The following is an 8,967-nucleotide window of genomic DNA, read 5'->3' as shown; positions in this document are numbered from 1 at the left end:
GCTATTATATATATATAAATCATTCTCTACTATTATTCTGACATTTCACATTCTTAAAATAAAGTGGTGATCCTAACTGACCTCTACAGGGAATTTTTATGAGGATTAACTGTCAGGAATTGTGAAAAACTGAGTTTAAATGTATTAGGCGGTGTATGTAAACTTCTGACTTGATATACAGTGGGGAGACAAGTATTTGATACACTGCCGATTTTGCAGGTTTTCCTACTTACAAATTACAGACCTCTACATGCTTTGTATCATAGGTACACTTCAACAGACGGAATCTAAATCCAAAATCCAGAAAATCACATTGTATTGATTTTTAAGTAATTAACTTGCATTTTATTGCATGACATAAGTATTTGATCACCTACCAACCAGTAAGAATTCCGGCTCTCACAGACCTGTTAGTTTTCTTTAAGAAGCCTTCCTGTTCTCCACTCATTACCTGTATTAACTGCACCTGTTTGAACTTGTTAGCTGTATAAAAGACACCTGTCCACACACTCAATCAAACAACTCCAACCTCTCCACAATGGCCTAGACCAGAGAGCTGTGTAAGGACATCAGGGTTAAATTGTAGACCTGCACAAGGCTGGGATGGGCTACAGGACAATAGGCAAGCAGCTTGGTGAGAAGGCAACAACTGTTGGCGCAATATATTAGAAAATGGAAGAAGTTCAAGATGACGGTCAATCACCCTCGGTCTGGGGCTCCATGCAAGATCTCACCTCGTGGGGCATCAATGATCATGAGGAAGGTGAGGGATCAGCCCAGAACTACACGGCAGGACCTGGTCAATGACCTGAAGAGAGCTGGACCACAGTCTCAAAGAAAACCATTAGTAACACACTACGCCGTCATGGATTAAAATCCTGCAGCGCACGCAAGGTCCCCCTGCTCAAGCCAGCGCATGTCCAGGCCCGTCTGAAGTTTGCCAATGACCATCTGGATGATCCAGAGAAGGAATGGGAGAAGGTCATGTGGTCTGATGAGACAAAAATAGAGCTTTTTGGTCTAAACTCCACTCGCCGTGTTTGGAGGAAGAAGAAGGATGAGACAACCCCAGAACACCATCCCAACCGTGAAGCATGGAGGTGGAAACATCATTCTTTGGGGAGGCTTTTCTGCAAAGGGGACAGGACGACTGCACCGTATTGAGGGGAGGATGGATGGGGCCATGTATCGCGAGATCTTGGCCAACAACCTCCTTCCCTCAGTAAGACCATTGAAGATGGCTCGTGGCTGGGTCTTCCAGCATGACAACGACCCGAAACACACAGCCAGGGCAACTAAGGAGTGGCTCGGTAAGAAGCATCTCAAGGTCCTGGAGTGGCCTAGCCAGTCTCCAGACCTGAACCCAATAGAAAATCTTTGGAGGGAGCTGAAAGTCCGTATTGCCCAGCGACAGCCCCGAAACCTGAAGATCTGGAGAAGGTCTGCATGGAAGAGTGGGCCAAAATCCCTGCTGCAGTGTGTGCAAACCTGGTCAAGAACTACAGGAAACGTATGATCTCTGTAATTGCAAACAAAGGTTTCTGTACCAAATATTAAGTTCTGCTTTTCTGATGTATCAAATACTTATGTCATGCAATAAAATGCAAATTAATTACTTAAAAATCATACAATGTGATTTTCTGGATTTTTGTTTTAGATTCCATCTCTCACAGTTGAAGTGTACTTATGATAACAATTACAGACCTCTACAAGCTTTGTAAGTGGGAAAACCTGCAAAATCGACAGTGTATCAAATACTTGTTCTCCCCACTGTATATACACTGCTCAAAAAAATAAAGGGATCACTTAAACAACACAATGTAACTTCAAGTCAATCACACTTCTGTGAAATCAAACTGTCCACTTAGGAAGCAACCACTGATTGACAATAAATTCACATGCTGTTGTGCAAATGGAATAGACAAAAGGTGGAATTATAGGCAATTAGCAAGACACCCGTAGAAATTACCTCAGTTACCTCAACTAACCGGTGCCCCCGCACATTGACTCTGTACCGGTACCCCCTGTATATAGCCTTGCTTGTTATTAAACTGCTGCTGTTTAATTATTTGTTACTTTTATTTTCTATTTTTTACTTAACACTTATTAAAAAAAAAAAAAATCTTTACTTCTTAAAGCATTGTTGGTTAAGTTCTTGTTAGTAAGCATTTCACTGTAAGGTGTACCTGTTGTATTCGGTGCATGTGACAAATACGATTTGATTTGACWAACACAGACATACTCAGGTGTGAACAGGAAGCTACTTCAGGGCTGGTATCCTGACACCTTTCTGTGTGTGTGTGTGGGCACGTGCATGTCATGAATGCCAGTTTGTGTGTGCATGTGTGTGCTTGTCTGCCATCCACGCAAGTACACTCTGAGCTAATAGTTAACATTTTTAGACCGTTGCTATGCCACCACTTTGCACATGTTYTRTGAACTCTCYCTTTTTCTCTCTCTCTGTCTTCCTGAGATGGCCCTAATTCCTCTCTCTGTCTTCCTGAGATGGCCCCAATTCCTCTCTCTCTGTCTTCCTGAGGGCCCTAATGTCTCTCTTTCTGTTATCCAATCAGCACTCTGTCTACGGTGTGAAGGTTCAGATTACTTCCAGATCATTCCACTCCCAATGTTATTTTCAGAGCTTGTCTATGACTTTTCCTCCTATTTTCTCCTCTCCAATCATTTGATTAAGTCTAGTAGGCATGATGAGGATTAGATTGTGTGTGTGACCTGCTTGTCATCACCTCTGACATGAGTGGTGGTGAGGTGTCCCCATCCGCCTGTGGAACATGGCCTGAAGACAGCAGCACAAACTGCTACTACAGCTGYATCCTGGTTCCTGCCCCATMTCTGTGTGGCCCCTCCTCGCTCTGCTATAGCAGTGGGAGCTGGCTTCTGGCTCCTGTGGGCCCTTGCTCTCACTGATGCTGTGTGTCTGCTGAGTACTACAGGTGCCCTGACTTTCTCTCTCTCTTCCCTCCACCTATTTCTCTTTCTCCCCCCTCTCCCTTTCTCTCTCTCCTGCTCTCTCTCTTCCTCTATTTCTCTCCCTCCCTCCATCCTTCCATTCTTCTCTCACTCTCTCTTTCTCMCTAGTTGTCTACCCAGGGGGATGCCAGTCAGGTGATAGGGCCTCTCACAGAAGGCCAGAGGAGGAACATGGCGGTGGTCAACTCCCTCTACAGACTACACCAAGATGTTGCTAAGGTAACACACACACCAATACGCTCACACACACGTGTGAGAGCGAGAGATGCAGCGAGCGAGAGGAGCAGCGAGAGGGAGGGAGAGCGAGAGATGCAGCGAGAGGAGGAGCGAGCGAGAAGGAGAGCAGCGAGAGGGAGGGAGAGCGAGAGATGCAGCGAGAGGGAGCGGAGAGCGAGGGAAAGGAGGAGGAGCAGCGAGAGGGAGGGAGAGCGAGAGATGCAGCGAGAGGGGAGAGAGCGAGAGGGAGGGAGAGCAGAGAGAAGACGAGCAGCGAGAGGGAGGGAGAGAGCGAGAGGGAGGGGAGAGCGATGATGCAGCGAGAGGGAGGAGAGCGACGAGATGCAGCGGAGAGCGGAGGGAGAGCGCAGAGGATGCAGCGAGAGGGAGGAGAGCGAGAGAGCAGCGAGAGCGGAGGCGAGAAGCGAGAGGGAGATGGAGAGGAGCAGCCAGATAGGGATGCAGCTTAAGTCCCACCCTCTTCAACATTAATATATATCAACGATTTGGCCGAGGCACTAGAACAGTCTGCAGCACCCGGCCTCACCCTACTAGAATCTGAAGTCAAATGTCTACTGTTTTCTGGTGCTTCTGTCACCAACCAAGGAGGGCCTACAGCAGCACCTGATCTCCTGCACAGATTCTACCAGACCTGGGCCCTGACAGTAAATCTCAGTAAGACCAAAATAATGGTGTTCCAATAAAGGCCTTGTCAGCAGGACCACAAATACAAATTCCATCTAGACACCGCTGCCCTAGAGCACACAAAAAACTATACATACCTTGGCCTAAACATCAGCGCCACAGGTAACTTCCACAAAGCTATGAACGATCTGAGAGACAAGGCAAGAAGGACCTTCTATGCCATCAAAAGGAAAATCCAGAAAAGAGCCGTTTAAATTCCAACCACCTAAAAGGAAGCGATTCCCAAACCTTCCATAACAAAGCCATCACCTACAGAGATATGAACCTGAGAGAGAGTCCCCTAAGCAAGCTGGTCCTGGGGCTCTGTTCACAAAAACAAACAGACCCCACAGAGCCCCAGGACAGCAACACAATTAGATCCAACCAAATCACGAGAAAACAAAAAGATAATTACTTGACACATTGGAAAGAGATTAACAAAAAACAGAGCAAACTAGAATGCTATTTGGCCCTAAACAGAGAGTACACCGTGGCAGAATACCTGACTACTATGACTGACCCAAACTAAGGAAAGCTTTGACTATGTACAGACTCAGTGAGCATAGCCTTGCTATTGAGAAAGGCCGCCGTAGGCAGACCTGGCTCTCAAGAAGAAGAGACAGGCTATGTGCACACTGCCCACAAAATGAGTGTGAAACTGAGCTGCACTTCTTTAACCTCCTGCCAAATGTATGACCATATTAGAGACACATATTTCCCTCAGATTACACAGATCCACAAATAATTTGAAAACACTTCCGATTTTGATCAACTCCCAAATCTACTGGGTGGAATACCACGGTGTGCCATCACACAGCAAGATGTGTGACCTGTATAAAGCCCCTTGAATAAAGCCCCTTGAATTAAATTGAGAACAGCGAGAGGGAGAGAGAGAAGCAGCGAGAGGGAGAGAGAGAAGCAGCGAGAGGGGGAGAGAGAGAAGCAGCGAGAGGGGAGAGAGAGAAGCAGCAGAGCGAGAGAGAAGCGGCGAGAGGGGGAGAGAGAGAAGGGCAGGAGAAGAGAGGGAGAGAGAGAAGCAGCGAGAGGGGAGAGAGAAAGCAGCGAGAGGGGGAAGAGAAGCAGCGAAGAGGGGAGAAGAAGCCAGGCGAGAGGGAGAGAAGCAGCGATGAGGGAGAGAAGCAGGGAGAGGGAGAGAAAGCAGGCGAGAGGGGAGAAGAAGCAGGGCAGAGGGAGAGAAGCAGCGAGAGGAGAAGAAGCAGCGAGAGGGAGAGAAAGAAGCAGGAGAGGGAGTAGAAGCAGCCGAGAGGGAAGAGAAGCAGCGAAGAGTGGAGCAGGGAGAGAAGCAGGGAGAGGGGAGAAAGCAGCGAGAGGGAGAGAAGCAGCGAGAGGGAGAGAAGCAGCGAGAGGAGAGAGAGAAGCAGCGAAGGAGGGGGAAAAAGGGAGAAGGGGGAAGGGGAGAGAGCGAAGAGGGAGAGAGAAGCAGCGAGAGGGGAGAGAGAGAAAGCTGCGAGGAGCGGGAGAGAGAAGCAGAGAGGAGCGGAGCGGAGAGAAGCAAGCACGAGAGGAGAGAGGCAGAGCGGAGAGGGGGAAGATAGGCCAGCTGGCGAGCAGCGGGGAGAAGCAGCGAGAGGGAGGGGGAGAAGCAGCGAGAGGGGGAGAGAGAAGCAGCGAGAGGGGGAGAGAGAAGCAGCGAGAGGGGAGGGGAGAGAGAAGCAGCGAGAGGGAGGGGGAGAAGCAGCGAGAGGGAGGGGGAGAAGCATCGAGAGGGGAGGGGGGAGAAGCAGCGAGAGGGGAGAGAAAGCAGAGGAGGGGAGGAGGAGAGCAGCGAAGAGAAGAAGAGCGAGAGAGAAAAGCGAGAGGGGGGAGATGGGAGACGAGAAGCAGCGACGATGAGAGAGACAGCAGCGCGAGAGGGAGAAGAAGCAGCGAGAGAGAGAAGCAGCTCGGACGAGAACAGCGAGAGAACAGCGACGACAGCGAGAGAGGAGAGCACAACACGAGAGATAGGAGAGAGAAGAGAAGCAGCGGAGGGGGAGAGAGAGAGAAGCAGCGAGGGAGCGAAGAGAGAGCAGCAGATAGGGGAGGGGGGAGAACAGCCGAAGAGGCGAGGGGGAGCAGAAGCAGCGAGAGGGGAGAGATAGCAGCGAGAGGGTGAGCAAGGGGGAGAGAAGCCAGCGAGGAGGCAGGGGAGAGCAAGCAAAGAAGGAGAGACAGCAGCGCAGAGGGAGGGGGCAGAGAGAGATGCAGCAGCGACGAGGGGGAGAGAGATAGCAGCTGCAGAGGGGAGAAGGACAGCAGCGAGAGGGGGAGAGAGAAGGCCAGCGAGAGGGGGAGAGAGAGAGAAGCGGCGACGAGGGGGGAAAGGAGAGAAGCGGCGATTAGGTGGGAAAGAGCAGCGGCGAGAGGGGGAGAGAGAGAAGCGCGACGAGGGGAGAGAAGAGAAGCGGACGAGAAGGGGAGAGAGAGAAGCGGAGAGAAGGGGAGAGAGAGAACGCGAGAGGAGAGAAGAGAGAGCGGCGAGGGGGGGTGCGGCGAGAGAAGAAGCGGCTGACGAGGGGAGAGAGGAGATAAGCGGCGAGCAGGGGAGAGAGAGAAGCGCGCGAAGGGGACGAGCGAAGAGCGGCGAAGAGAGAAGCCGGCGAGATGAGAAGCCGGCGAGAGGGGAGAGACAGAGAAGCCGGCGAGAGAGGAGGGAGAGAGAGAACGCGGCGAGAGGGGATGAAAAGAGCGAAGCGGCAAGAAGGGGAGCAGAGAGAAGCGCGAGAGGGGCGAGAGAGAGAAGCGGCACAGAGGGGGAAGAGAGAGAAGCCGGCGAGAGGGGAGAGAAGCGCGAGAGAGGGAGAGAAGCAGAGAGAGGGATGACGAAGGAAGAGGATGGAGTCAGATGTAAGAGAGCAGCCCAAGAGAGAGAGAGTAAGAGGGAGAGATGTGGAAACGTATTCCTTAATATGGCCCATTAAAGATGTATGATCTGCCCTGGTGCTGTGGCCTGCGTGATTAATAGTGGCATAAAAATAGATTACTCTGCCATCAAATATTTAGTGGCCTGGGAGATTGTCAAAATTGTACAATTTGAAAGCAGAGTGAGGCCGTTTCAGAAAGAACGKCTGGTTATTTTAAGAGGGAGGGGGAGAAAAGAAGGATGGGATGGAAGGAGGGACATGGAGGATAGGAGAGGAGAGGAGGGAGGATAAATGCTGTAATAACCGTTAGAGGAATWTGGGAGGGATATGTGAGGAAAGAGACGATTAGGGTTTGTCAGGTTTCACTGTAAGCTGACCTTTGTGTGTGTGTGTGCGTGTTCTCAGGTGATATCAGGATTGGGGTCATGTCCTCCGGCTGCTGAACATGCTCTCACTGCTTCCCTAGAGGTAAGACACACTCGTCTCCTCCCATACTGATCTACTCTTTTCCCCTCTCTACTCCTCCTCCTTTCATCTCTACTCCTCTACGAAGGGGGCTTTCCCCCCCTTCGTCCCCCAAAAGGAGGGGGAAAAGTCTGAATTGTGGAATCGAAAAGGAAAATAAGGTTCAAAAGACGTGAAAACGTCTTCCGTTGTGGATACCGTATATCTTTTTAATTCGAGAAAAATCTTCATCTTCCCCTCTTCTTTCTCTCCATTCTATCGGATGTGCAGATGGTTGTGGATTATGCTGTTGGTTTTTCATTATGGGGTTTGAATGGGCACTTTTGGAACTGAGTTCTGGAAACCAAATATTGGTATTGCTGCTGCATCTCCCCCTGGGAGGTAAAAGGGTAAACACTGAGTGGAGTGTGTAGACTCTTCTTTGGCAATCACTCGCTTTTTCTCACAAAGATATTTTGTTGTAACTGAGAAAACYGTCGGAGGCTTTTTTCTCTCTGCGTTCCGCCAATCCCACACGCCACACACAACGGAGGGGACATTGTTAACTTCAGAGAGGAGATCTGAGCAGAGATCCGGTTATCTATTGTAGGCAGGGGCTTAGCTGACTAGCACACAAACAAACACAAACACACACAAACTGGGTCAGGTCTATTGAGTTTAGATTGATCTAAAGATGGACGATAAACTGGCGGCACAACTCCGAAGCCCACGACCGACACACACACACACATGCCCAAACACACAAACAGTCTCACACACACTCCTAGATCGCACTGCAAATGTCCGCTTATCAGCAAATCACATTCATGCAGCCTAGACGACCAGCAGCCACCTGTCTGTTTGGGTTGCTAGGCAATGGCAGACTTAAGCCAATCAGGTGTGTCCCTGTGGAGACGGTGTCCTTCAGCCACACACCTGGCCTGCAGATGCAAGCAGTTATGGTAATGTTTGTTCAGTTCATGTGTCCACTGATATTTGAGATGTCATTGTCTGACTGAGTTGTTTCYAAGTTATGACACAACCCTTTTGTATGCCTTATTAAATGATGCACTGTCTTGTGTGCCTGTAGGGAGTACAGGCTCTGATGGCCAGTGCAGTACAGCCTCTCCTGCTGTCGGTCAGTGACTCCATAGAAGCCATCATCATCACTATGCATCAGGAAYACTTCTCTGGGTTAGTATACACACACACTTTCAGACACCACAATCCTCAAGCTAGTCGCCCCCTTTCTAGGAGTAAGGTTGGGGTTTAATTTGTTATAAAGGGTAACGTTTACAGGTGGACTTGGTGACGTACTTGTACAGAGCATCATATGTGACAATAAGTGATCTGTGAAGCTATTATCTGATTGTCTCTGTGTTCCACCTGGCTCCAAACAGCATCTGTTGCTAATTTACATTTACAGTGTTTTTCTCTTTCCCCCGAGCTTGTGTTGTAATACAAGCATGACATTTACACACTCATACACACATCCTCAGACTATCTACTGTTCTACACACACCCGCTCTGCTCTTGTATAGCATCCTGTGTGTGTGTGTGTGTGGGTGTGTATGTTGTCTCTTCAGCCCCCTGTCCAAATGACCTTTTCATGGTCAGATAAACACAATGTGGTGAAGTGGATGAACTCACCCCTGCCCTCTTTCTCCCCAACAAATACACTTGCGCGCGCACACACACACACACACTTGCTTTTGCATTGCGCAGAGGGAGCTCCTTGCAGTGATCTTAAAACTTGTTCTAAAACCCACTC

General features: G+C 49.5%; 1 pseudogene; it reads left to right on the top strand.

Moving 5' to 3' along the window:
- Positions 1-8,798, top strand: part of LOC111951339 (conserved oligomeric Golgi complex subunit 5-like) — a 121,781-nt pseudogene extending 112,983 nt beyond the window's left edge.
- The last annotated feature ends 169 nt before the right edge of the window (positions 8,799-8,967 follow it).

The sequence above is a fragment of the Salvelinus sp. IW2-2015 genome, linkage group LG24 (genome assembly GCF_002910315.2).
Source record: "Salvelinus sp. IW2-2015 linkage group LG24, ASM291031v2, whole genome shotgun sequence".
In the NCBI taxonomy this organism is placed as follows: Eukaryota; Metazoa; Chordata; class Actinopteri; order Salmoniformes; family Salmonidae; genus Salvelinus; species Salvelinus sp. IW2-2015.
Note: the sequence above shows the minus strand (reverse complement) of the source record. Positions and strands in the feature narration are given on the sequence as shown.